Consider the following 11,963-nt stretch of genomic DNA (forward strand, 5'->3'; position numbering starts at 1 on the left):
TCTATCTCCTCTCCACCTATCATCTCCGCTATCCATCTTCTATCCGCCTCCCCTTCTCTCCCTATTTATTTCAGAACACCCTTCCCCTCTCCCATTTCTGAAGAAGGGTCTGGGCCTGAAATGTCAGCTTTTCTGCTCCTATGATGCTGCTTGGACTGCTGCGTTCATCCAGCTCCACACTTTGTTATCTCAGATTCTCCAGCATCTGCAGTTCCTACTATCCCTGACCCAATGCCATCTTCTGAGAAGCTCCACTACAAACCTGCCTCCAGCCTGAGGAAATATCGATTGACCATTAGTCTTTGTTTCCTATCGTTCAGCTAATTTCTCAAAGCTGGGGGACAGCAAGGAAGCCCTCCAGAGATAAAGAAACAAGTGTCTGCCTATGCAGATAACAAAGAGGGGAACACGTTTTAAGATAAAAAGTTCATTTTTGATGCATTTCCAAATGTATTTCCAATCCCCATTACCCAGGAAATAGCCAAGAGCATGATGGAATCAGTAAACTGGATGTCAGACGATGATATGAATTTACCCACCCAACAACCCAGCTCTGTGCACAACCTCATCAGGGACATAGATTACTGCTCTGTGATTAACAAAGGCAGAGCAGAATGTTTCAATTGCAACAGGAAGGACACAGTTACATTGGTAGCTTTCACTAGAACTGTAGGCACAGGACTTGCAATGGAATAAAATTGAAGGGGAAGCCCGTGATAATTCCAGAAATGGGGGGGGGGAAGAAGGTTCTGACATAAATAGGGAGAGAGGGGGAGGCGGATTGAAGATGGATAGAGGAGATGATAGGTGGAGGGGAGATAGACCGGTCAAAGAGGCAGGGATGGAGCCAGTCAAAGTGAGTGTAGATGAGGAGGTAGGGAGGAGATAGGTCAGTCCAGGGAGGACAGACAGGTTAAGGGGGCGGGATGAGGTTAGTAGGTAAGAGATGGGGGGTGGCACTTGAGGTGGGAGGAGGGGATAGGTGGGAAGAAGGACAGGTTAGGGAGGCGGGGACGAGCTGGGCTGGTTTTGGGATGCGTTAGGGGGAGGGGAGATTTTGAAGCTTGTGAAGTCCACATTGATACCACTGGGCTACAGGCTTCCCACCTACACTCACCTTTACTGACTCCAATCCCACCTCTTTGACTGGTCTATCTCCTCTCCACCTATCATCTCCGCTATCCATCTTCTATCCGCCTCCCCTTCTCTCCCTATTTATTTCAGAACACCCTTCCCCTCTCCCATTTCTGAAGAAGGGTCTGGGCCTGAAATGTCAGCTTTTCTGCTCCTATGATGCTGCTTGGACTGCTGCGTTCATCCAGCTCCACACTTTGTTATCTCAGATTCTCCAGCATCTGCAGTTCCTACTATCCCTGACCCAATGCCATCTTCTGAGAAGCTCCACTACAAACCTGCCTCCAGCCTGAGGAAATATTGATTGACCATTAGTCTTTGTTTCCTATCGTTCAGCTAATTTCTCAAAGCTGGGGGACAGCAAGGAAGCCCTCCAGAGCTAAAGAAACAAGTGTCTGCCTATGCAGATAACAAAGAGGGGAACACGTTTTAAGATAAAAAGTTCATTTTTGATGCATTTCCAAATGTATTTCCAATCCCCATTACCCAGGAAATAGCCAAGAGCATGATGGAATCAGTAAACTGGATGTCAGACGATGATATGAATTTACCCACCCAACAACCCAGCTCTGTGCACAACCTCATCAGGGACATAGATTACTGCTCTGTGATTAACAAAGGCAGAGCAGAATGTTTCAATTGCAACAGGAAGGACACAGTTACATTGGTAGCTTTCACTAGAACTGTAGGCACAGGACTTGCAATGGAATAAAATTGAAGGGGAAGCCCGTGATAATTCCAGAAATGGGGGAGGGGAAGAAGGTTCTGACATAAATAGGGAGAGAGGGGGAGGCGGATTGAAGATGGATAGAGGAGATGATAGGTGGAGGGGAGATAGACCGGTCAAAGAGGCAGGGATGGAGCCAGTCAAGGTGAGTGTAGATGAGGAGGTAGGGAGGAGATAGGTCAGTCCAGGGAGGACAGACAGGTTAAGGGGGCGGGATGAGGTTAGTAGGTAAGAGATGGGGGGTGGCACTTGAGGTGGGAGGAGGGGATAGGTGGGAAGAAGGACAGGTTAGGGAGGCGGGGACGAGCTGGGCTGGTTTTGGGATGCGTTAGTGGGAGGGGAGATTTTGAAGCTTGTGAAGTCCACATTGATACCACTGGGCTACAGACTTCCCCCCTACACTCACCTTTACTGACTCCAATCCCACCTCTTTGACTGGTCTATCTCCTCTCCACCTATCATCTCCGCTATCCATCTTCTATCCGCCTCCCCTTCTCTCCCTATTTATTTCAGAACACCCTTCCCCTCTCCCATTTCTGAAGAAGGGTCTGGGCCTGAAATGTCAGCTTTTCTGCTCCTATGATGCTGCTTGGACTGCTGCGTTCATCCAGCTCCACACTTTGTTATCTCAGATTCTCCAGCATCTGCAGTTCCTACTATCCCTGACCCAATGCCATCTTCTGAGAAGCTCCACTACAAACCTGCCTCCAGCCTGAGGAAATATCGATTGACCATTAGTCTTTGTTTCCTATCGTTCAGCTAATTTCTCAAAGCTGGGGGACAGCAAGGAAGCCCTCCAGAGCTAAAGAAACAAGTGTCTGCCTATGCAGATAACAAAGAGGGGAACACGTTTTAAGATAAAAAGTTCATTTTTGATGCATTTCCAAATGTATTTCCAATCCCCATTACCCAGGAAATAGCCAAGAGCATGATGGAATCAGTAAACTGGATGTCAGACGATGATATGAATTTACCCACCCAACAACCCAGCTCTGTGCACAACCTCATCAGGGACATAGATTACTGCTCTGTGATTAACAAAGGCAGAGCAGAATGTTTCAATTGCAACAGGAAGGACACAGTTACATTGGTAGCTTTCACTAGAACTGTAGGCACAGGACTTGCAATGGAATAAAATTGAAGGGGAAGCCCGTGATAATTCCAGAAATGGGGGAGGGGAAGAAGGTTCTGACATAAATAGGGAGAGGCGGATTGAAGATGGATAGAGGAGATGATAGGTGGAGGGGAGATAGACCGGTCAAAGAGGCAGGGATGGAGCCAGTCAAGGTGAGTGTAGATGAGGAGGTAGGGAGGAGATAGGTCAGTCCAGGGAGGACAGACAGGTTAAGGGGGCGGGATGAGGTTAGTAGGTAAGAGATGGGGGGTGGCACTTGAGGTGGGAGGAGGGGATAGGTGGGAGGAAGGACAGGTTAGGGAGGCGGGGACGAGCTGGGCTGGTTTTGGGATGCGTTAGGGGGAGGGGAGATTTTGAAGCTTGTGAAGTCCACATTGATACCACTGGGCTACAGGCTTCCCACCTACACTCACCTTTACTGACTCCAATCCCACCTCTTTGACTGGTCTATCTCCTCTCCACCTATCATCTCCGCTATCCATCTTCTATCCGCCTCCCCTTCTCTCCCTATTTATTTCAGAACACCCTTCCCCTCTCCCATTTCTGAAGAAGGGTCTGGGCCTGAAATGTCAGCTTTTCTGCTCCTATGATGCTGCTTGGACTGCTGCGTTCATCCAGCTCCGCACTTTGTTATCTCAGATTCTCCAGCATCTGCAGTTCCTACTATCCCTGACCCAATGCCATCTTCTGAGAAGCTCCACTACAAACCTGCCTCCAGCCTGAGGAAATATCGATTGACCATTAGTCTTTGTTTCCTATCGTTCAGCTAATTTCTCAAAGCTGGGGGACAGCAAGGAAGCCCTCCAGAGATAAAGAAACAAGTGTCTGCCTATGCAGATAACAAAGAGGGGAACACGTTTTAAGATAAAAAGTTCATTTTTGATGCATTTCCAAATGTATTTCCAATCCACATTACCCAGGAAATAGCCAAGAGCATGATGGAATCAGTAAACTGGATGTCAGACGATGATATGAATTTACCCACCCAACAACCCAGCTCTGTGCACAACCTCATCAGGGACATAGATTACTGCTCTGTGATTAACAAAGGCAGAGCAGAATGTTTCAATTGCAACAGGAAGGACACAGTTACATTGGTAGCTTTCACTAGAACTGTAGGCACAGGACTTGCAATGGAATAAAATTGAAGGGGAAGCCCGTGATAATTCCAGAAATGGGGGAGGGGAAGAAGGTTCTGACATAAATAGGGAGAGTGGGGGAGGCGGATTGAAGATGGATAGAGGAGATGATAGGTGGAGGGGAGATAGACCGGTCAAAGAGGCAGGGATGGAGCCAGTCAAAGTGAGTGTAGATGAGGAGGTAGGGAGGAGATAGGTCAGTCCAGGGAGGACAGACAGGTTAAGGGGGCGGGATGAGGTTAGTAGGTAAGAGATGGGGGGTGGCACTTGAGGTGGGAGGAGGGGATAGGTGGGAAGAAGGACAGGTTAGGGAGGCGGGGACGAGCTGGGCTGGTTTTGGGATGCGTTAGGGGGAGGGGAGATTTTGAAGCTTGTGAAGTCCACATTGATACCACTGGGCTACAGGCTTCCCACCTACACTCACCTTTACTGACTCCAATCCCACCTCTTTGACTGGTCTATCTCCTCTCCACCTATCATCTCCGCTATCCATCTTCTATCCGCCTCCCCTTCTCTCCCTATTTATTTCAGAACACCCTTCCCCTCTCCCATTTCTGAAGAAGGGTCTGGGCCTGAAATGTCGGCTTTTCTGCTCCTATGATGCTGCTTGGACTGCTGCGTTCATCCAGCTCCACACTTTGTTATCTCAGATTCTCCAGCATCTGCAGTTCCTACTATCCCTGACCCAATGCCATCTTCTGAGAAGCTCCACTACAAACCTGCCTCCAGCCTGAGGAAATATCGATTGACCATTAGTCTTTGTTTCCTATCGTTCAGCTAATTTCTCAAAGCTGGGGGACAGCAAGGAAGCCCTCCAGAGCTAAAGAAACAAGTGTCTGCCTATGCAGATAACAAAGAGGGGAACACGTTTTAAGATAAAAAGTTCATTTTTGATGCATTTCCAAATGTATTTCCAATCCCCATTACCCAGGAAATAGCCAAGAGCATGATGGAATCAGTAAACTGGATGTCAGACGATGATATGAATTTACCCACCCAACAACCCAGCTCTGTGCACAACCTCATCAGGGATATAGATTACTGCTCTGTGATTAACAAAGGCAGAGCAGAATGTTTCAATTGCAACAGGAAGGACACAGTTACATTGGTAGCTTTCACTAGAACTGTAGGCACAGGACTTGCAATGGAATAAAATTGAAGGGGAAGCCCGTGATAATTCCATTTAGTCGTTGTTTTAGGTTAATTTTAAACACAATACAGGAGTTCTGTTTGAAATTCTAGACTAATATTTCCTCACGAGGCACTGCCAGGAGCCACCAGCTAGAGGAGGAACCACACACAGGCTCCTCAGATGTCTGCTCTCAGGGCACTCCAAAGAGGGCTAAGCCCTCCATCTCTACCCTGCCCATACACCCCGACTGTCCCCTGGAAGTTACTGCCAAGGAGGGTTCATTTGCATGTGGCAGGATGACCTTGGGCATATCAGGGCCATCCAAACCCCCATTGGGTTTCCCAATCAACTGCAAAGGCCATTAACTCCACAGTAGAGCAGGGTCCTTCCACAACAGCTGCAGAATTAGGGTCTGCACTGAGAGCCATGGGAGAGAGTTATAGAAGAAAACTATCAAGGTCACTTTGGTGGGACAGGTGACAACACTGCCGTACAGAAAAATGTGTGCACCCTTGACTGAGGACTGCTGACCAGCAAAGCAAGCGACCAGTTGTGTGACTGTGCTAATTGGCAAGGCAAGGTAAAGATACTCCAAACATTCAGGTATTCACTAGGTTTGTGAGTGCAAAGAGCAGCCCTGAGTCATAGTCTGGTCCCAGCTGTGAGCTGGATGTCTATTCCACTGCAGTCTTTCAATACAGGTCACCAGTGCACACCGCAATATGGCTCTGTGTTTCAAATGCCAGATGCTAGTGTTCATGTAATAAGGGTGCAGGCAGCTGGTGCCTATGGATTGAGCCCTCAGATGCTGTTTGGCCCTGAACAACATGGAGACTCCTCACAGCCAGCAACAAGCTGAAGTCACCAAATACCCACATTGACTTCCACATCAAGATTTCTGAATGTCGGCCTTGCTTGGTAAGGCAAAAATCTGAAACTTATGTGATACGTTGGTCACTGATAAAACGTTTCAAAAACTGGAACCACCCCCTTATTTGACAATTTGCCACAACCTAGTGAAAACACATCTCCCTGCTCAACGAAAGGAGAAAGCACAGAGCAAAATGTTCCCAAACATACAGAACAGCCTCACCAGGCTTCTTGTCTGATTCTGCCAGAAATCTTGCCATTGGCAACATTGCTTAGACCCCTATAAGATTCTGTCCTGTGTTTCTTAGGACAGTGACTACATGTCAAAAATATGTCATTGCCTGTGAAGAACTTTGGGAAGTCTTGAGGTAATGAAAGGTTCACATTGGTCTCTTTTTAATGAATCTGCATGGAGTTGGCTCAACTGCAGTAGAACTGTTGGCCACTTGCTACTTTTAGCTGTGAAGTATTCACCATTAATCAATCTCAACTATCTAGAAGAGCAAAGCAACCAGTGTATGAGAATTCCAAAGTCCCTTATTGGGCCACAGTGACTGCTGTAGCTCAAGAAGAAGGCCCATCATCACCTTCTGATGGACATCAGCAAAGGCTTGCAACACTATAGCGCCTTTAATATAGTAAAACAGCCCAGTCACGAATAAGAGCATTACCAAGGCTAAATTTGGCACAGTTATATGAAGCCGTGGTTTTTAAGGGCAGGTTAGAAACAGCCTGATCAAAGAGGTTTTAAGGAGCATCTTAAAGGTTAAGGAAATATTAGCAAGGCACAATGGTCCAGGAAGGGAATTACTGAGAAGCTGCATGGTCACTATGGTGGACAAGCAAATCAGGGTTGTGCAACAGGCAGGATTTGGAAGGAACACTGAGACCTTGAGGGTTTAGAGATTTAGAGGAAGTTGCATGGATAAGGTGGGGAGAAGTTATGTGTGTAGGTGAAAATTTTAAATAGAAGCATTGTCACAACCGAGGATCAAGTAGGCCAGCAGGCAGAAACATAATGGTACCAGGGACATGGTGAGAGCTAGGACACAAATTGCAGAGCTTTGGATAATCTCCGGTTTAGGGACACAGGAAGGTTAGAGAGTAGGAAAGTATTACCCTACCAGGAATTGTAATTGTATAGCTTAAAGGTCACAAAGACATTAGATGACATTTGAGCATCTGAAATGAAATGGAGATAGAATTGGGCAGCGTTGGTAATGAGCAGGACTATGGTTGGAAGCTTATGTCAGAGTCAAATACGATTACACAGTTACAAACAGTCTGCTTCAGCCTCAGAAAATCATCAGTAGATGAGATAGATAGGCTCAGTGGCAAAAGCAAAGAGTTTGTAATGAAGACTAAAGACAATCACATTATTTAACCGGACAAAATTCCTGCTCATCCAATACATGGTACTGTCAAGCAATTTGACTAATCAGAAACAATACAGCAATTGACTGAGAAAGTTCTGAGTGGAACCAATTCAGTTCAAATGTGAAATATGGAATCATATTTTTGGATGATTTCTGCCAGGCCCAACATGTGTAGGGAAATAGCAGGAAGCCAAGGATAGGTGCTCAGGGGACTCTAGAGGTGAGACAGTGGGGAAAGAAACCCCAGGGCAGGTTAGAAACAGCATGGTCAAAGAGGTTCTCTTATACAATTAGATAAGCATCAAACCACACATTGGCAATCCCTCTGAACCACAGAGGATGTAGATTGGAGGATGATAATGTGGTTAATTATATCAAAGGCTGAGGAAAAATCAGAAAGGATGGGCATCAGGATATCTTATCATGGTCACACCAATGCCATTTATGAGCTTGATTCAAGGTATTTCAGAACAAAAGTGGAACCTGCTTGGAAAGATTCATCTCTGCAATTGTAGTAAAAGTGGCCACTGCTCTGGCACATGACAACACATTTGAGCGATTCAGAAAATAAAAGGAGCTTGCAGTAGTTTACAGAAAAAACAGGAGTCAAGGTTGGATTTTTGAGAACGGTGATAATGGGAAATTTGAAGGGGATGAGATCAGGAGCTGAGGAGCAGGTATCATTAACAGCTCGTCCACGTAGGGATTAGAAAGGGAAACTGCCTTCAGCAATCTGATGGGGAAAACATGTGGAGTTCAGGAGGTGCATGTTATCAACAAAGATGAGCATGAGTTGGGAGTGATGAGAAATTGGAATGAAGCCATTAAAAACCAAGGGTGGGGCAATAAATGCTGAGTTTTAAGCCAGTGACACCCATATTATAATTTGCATTTTTTTTAAAAAAAACTTCTAATTTGAATAGATTTGGTTTCTACTGCTGCTGTTTTTTTCTTAAATGGTATGCAAAGCAATGAAATTATATCTGACTCATTCCAATTTAAGCTTAAGTCTCAACCATTCAGGGTAAATATCACTTCTTAGCATATGAGGTGGATCAAAGCTTTGATTTTTTTCAAGTTTTGAATAAGTTGAATAATTTGCCTCCCCACCCTATTATAAGTATTGAAATTAACAGGAAAACAAGTATCCACAACCATTCTGTCATTCAATTAGGCCATGGCTAATCTGTACTTTAAATCGTATTATAAAATATAGAACTTAGAACAGAACAGCACAGCACAGGCCCTTCGGCCCACGAAGTTGTGCAGACCTATTATGCTACTCCAAGATCAAACTACCCTGCATACCGTACATTTTACTATCTTCCATGTGCCTATCCAAGACTCTTTGAATGTCCCTAATGCATCTGACTCTACTACCACAGCTTGCAGTGCATTCCACACACCCACCACGCTCTGTGTAAAGAACATACCTCCGACATCTCCCCTTTATCCTCCTCCAATCACATTAAAATTATGCCCCCCCCCCATAATAGTCATTTCTGCCCTGGGAAAATGTCTCTGGCTGTCCACTCTATCTATGCCTCTCATCATCTTGTATACTTCTCTCATTCTTCTTCACTCCAATAAGAAAAGCCCTAGCTCCCACAACCTTTCTTCATAAGACCTGTCCTCCATTCCAGGCAACATCCTGGTAAATCTCCTCTGCATCCTCTCTAAAAGTTCCACATCCTTCTTATAATGAGGCAACCAGAACTGAACACAATATTTCAAATGTGGTCTAACCAGGGTTTTACAAAGCTGCAGCATAACCTTGCGGCTCTTAAACTCAATTCTCCTGCCAATGAAAGCCAACACACCATACGCCTTCTTAACAACCCCATCAGCTTGGGTAGCAACTTTGAGGGATCTATGGAAAAGGACCCCAAGATCCCTCTGTTCCTGAAGAAGGGTCCAGACCCGAAACGTGAGGTTTCCTGCTCCTCTGATGCTGCTCGGCCTGCTGTGTTTATCCAGCTCTACACCTTGCTATTTTAGATTTTCCAGCATTGGCAGTTCCTACTATCTCATCCCTTATTTATCATGTTTCCATATCCCCTGATACTCATAACAGAGAAACAGAGAATGCTGCAGAAACCCGACAGGTTTGGTAACAGCAGTGGAAAAAGAAAGAGTTAGTGTTTTAAGTCCAATATAACTCACCTTCTGAACTACCTTGAAACCATTGCCTAATAAAACTCTAACTTGGCCTCGGAAGTTGCACTTGACTGTCAGTATCCACACCCGTCAGGGAGTGGGCCTGGGGAGAGCATTTTAGATATCCACTAACCCAATCCATGAAAAAGAAACTGTTTCCTGACAACCCCGTTACATGCCTTAGGTTTGATAAATTGTTTTTAACCACATGGGGAATAAATAAATACCTCCTATCACCTTGGAGTGTTTTCCTACGTTAAATTTGATCATGTAAACGACACCATATGATTGGTGTATATGGAAATACACCGGTTGATTTGCAATGTCACTCCCTCAACGGAGAGCTTTCATCTTTGATCTGCAAGAGGAAGTTACCAGTAGAAGGCGAAGCTCCTCCTTGCTCAGTACTGATGCTGAGGCTCCGTTGCTCAGTTCATTTGTACTTTCACTTCAAAGGCAGGATTGGCCTGATCCTGTTCAAAAGTTCACCTGTCATTTCAAGGAGACTGGAGGTGGGGACAATGAATCAGAAACTAAAGCCCTGGTCAATTTTACCCCCTCTCTCATTTGAGAATATCAAAGTCAATTGCAGCTACTGTCCGTACAGAAAAATTCCAAACAACTCCACACCGTCTAGAGGTCAAATCCTTACTTGGCTAATTTATTTTCTTAACGGTGGAACTGATGAAACCTGGAATGATCAGTATCGATAGATCTACATCAACTTGAAACAGCATATTCCTCTAGCCAAAGATGTTATCTGACCGGCAAAGAGTTTCGAGAATGTTCTATTTGATTTCAAATTTCCAGCATCTACGGTCCCTACAACGTGTTAATGAGCTCGAATTAACAACTCCGGAAGTCATGCCGTTAAGATTGGTAACTGTTTTCTCTATTCGTGCTGCGAAACACAGCTGCCTAGATCTCTGCACCAGTACTGTAAGTTACAGTGATGTAAAGCCGCAAGACCAAAAACGCTTCCACAGACTGTAAAGGGCTTTTGATTTAAAAACATTAAACTGCTCAGAGGTCCTCCTCGAACCTTGCACATCCTAGTCTCAGAAAGAAGGTGGCAATACAACTTGTCGTTGAAACCTGAAAATCAAGCGCCTGTTAGCACACCCTTTTTGTATGGGCAACCAAACAGCGTTGAAAAGTGCACAGACACCCGAACGAACGCTATAGGTACAGGGCAAGGAGTCCCGCTTATCATCTGCCGTCAGCTCTAGCAGGCAGACGGTGTAAACATTTCGCCTCAGCCCTTCTGCCCGAGGGTAGCTTGACATTTTTTTTTATCTTTGCTTATTATGAATGGCACACGCACGCAGGTCAAGACCCCGTCGTCAGCAAAGGTCTGCCTTGCTGATACTTACAGCTTTTCCTCGCTGTCCCCACAACAGGCAGGTAGATTGGGACAAAAGTGAACCCAGGCGCCAGTTCCCCGGGGGAGGAGATGGAAGGCGGGGGGTGGGGTTTGGGCGCAGGATGCCCCGCCCCCTCCCCCACTGCGAGGCACCCATTGGGCAGCTCACGACAGGCCGATCCCGGAACTTGGCCAGCCATTGGTGGAGGTGACTGTCAATCAGATCCAGTGATTGATACAGTCCGTCTCCCGCGGGAGCTGACACTCGATGTCAGTTTCAACATCAGCGGAGAGGCGAAACCTGCCTTTGCCCATAAATGGGAGCCTCCCCAGGGGCCGCAGGGATTTCCACACCCCTCATCTCTCACGTTTACTGAGCAAGAGATCTAATCGTGCGTTCAGCACCTGGAGTGCCGTTTTTATGGCTCCCACCTATCTTTTTGTGCCCAGACGATATCTGTTTTCCGCACTCAGAGCTGTTTTGAATCGGGTGCTGAACGAGCTGGCAGAGACTCGAGTGCAAAAAATGGGTTTTGGATGAACTCCCCGTAGAATTTTTCCCATTATGTGTCCCACGCTGTTTATAAACAACAACAAAAGCGAAAGACTGGATTGCGCCAGTTCTGAATTTAGTGCCACTGGTTCAGAGTTCAGTGAAATGGCATGCTGCAGACACGCTGTTTCTGCGGGAAAAGCTAAACGATGCTGCTATTTCAAATCCCACCTGCGCCAGAAGTGTGTCATAACATCCCTTAACAGTCTGATTAAAATACCTAAATCAAGCTAAAATAAAACAAAAGAACTGTTAAACATCTGGAACAAAACAGAAATTGCAGGAGAAACTCTGCAGATCTGGAAGTGTCTGTTGAGAGAAAGCTGAGTTAACGTTTCCAGTTCCAGAACTTATACACTTAATGGTAAGATCCTGGG

The 11,963-nt window shown here is 45.8% G+C and overlaps 1 protein-coding gene across 2 annotated transcripts in view; it reads right to left on the bottom strand.

The window, feature by feature from the left end:
• The window catches only part of LOC125447360 (tubulin polymerization-promoting protein), a 45,473-nt gene extending 34,338 nt beyond the window's left edge, over window positions 1-11,135 (bottom strand). Inside the window, exon 1 of one of the 2 annotated variants that reach the window (XM_048521677.2) lies at window positions 11,044-11,135. The gene's annotated coding sequence lies outside the window, so the exon portion shown is untranslated. The remainder of the gene's footprint in view (window positions 1-11,043) is intronic. The other variant, XM_048521687.2, reaches the window with a different exon arrangement.
• Window positions 11,136-11,963: the final 828 nt, after the last annotated feature.

Source organism: Stegostoma tigrinum, chromosome 2 (genome assembly GCF_030684315.1).
Source record: "Stegostoma tigrinum isolate sSteTig4 chromosome 2, sSteTig4.hap1, whole genome shotgun sequence".
Taxonomy (NCBI): Eukaryota; Metazoa; Chordata; class Chondrichthyes; order Orectolobiformes; family Stegostomatidae; genus Stegostoma; species Stegostoma tigrinum.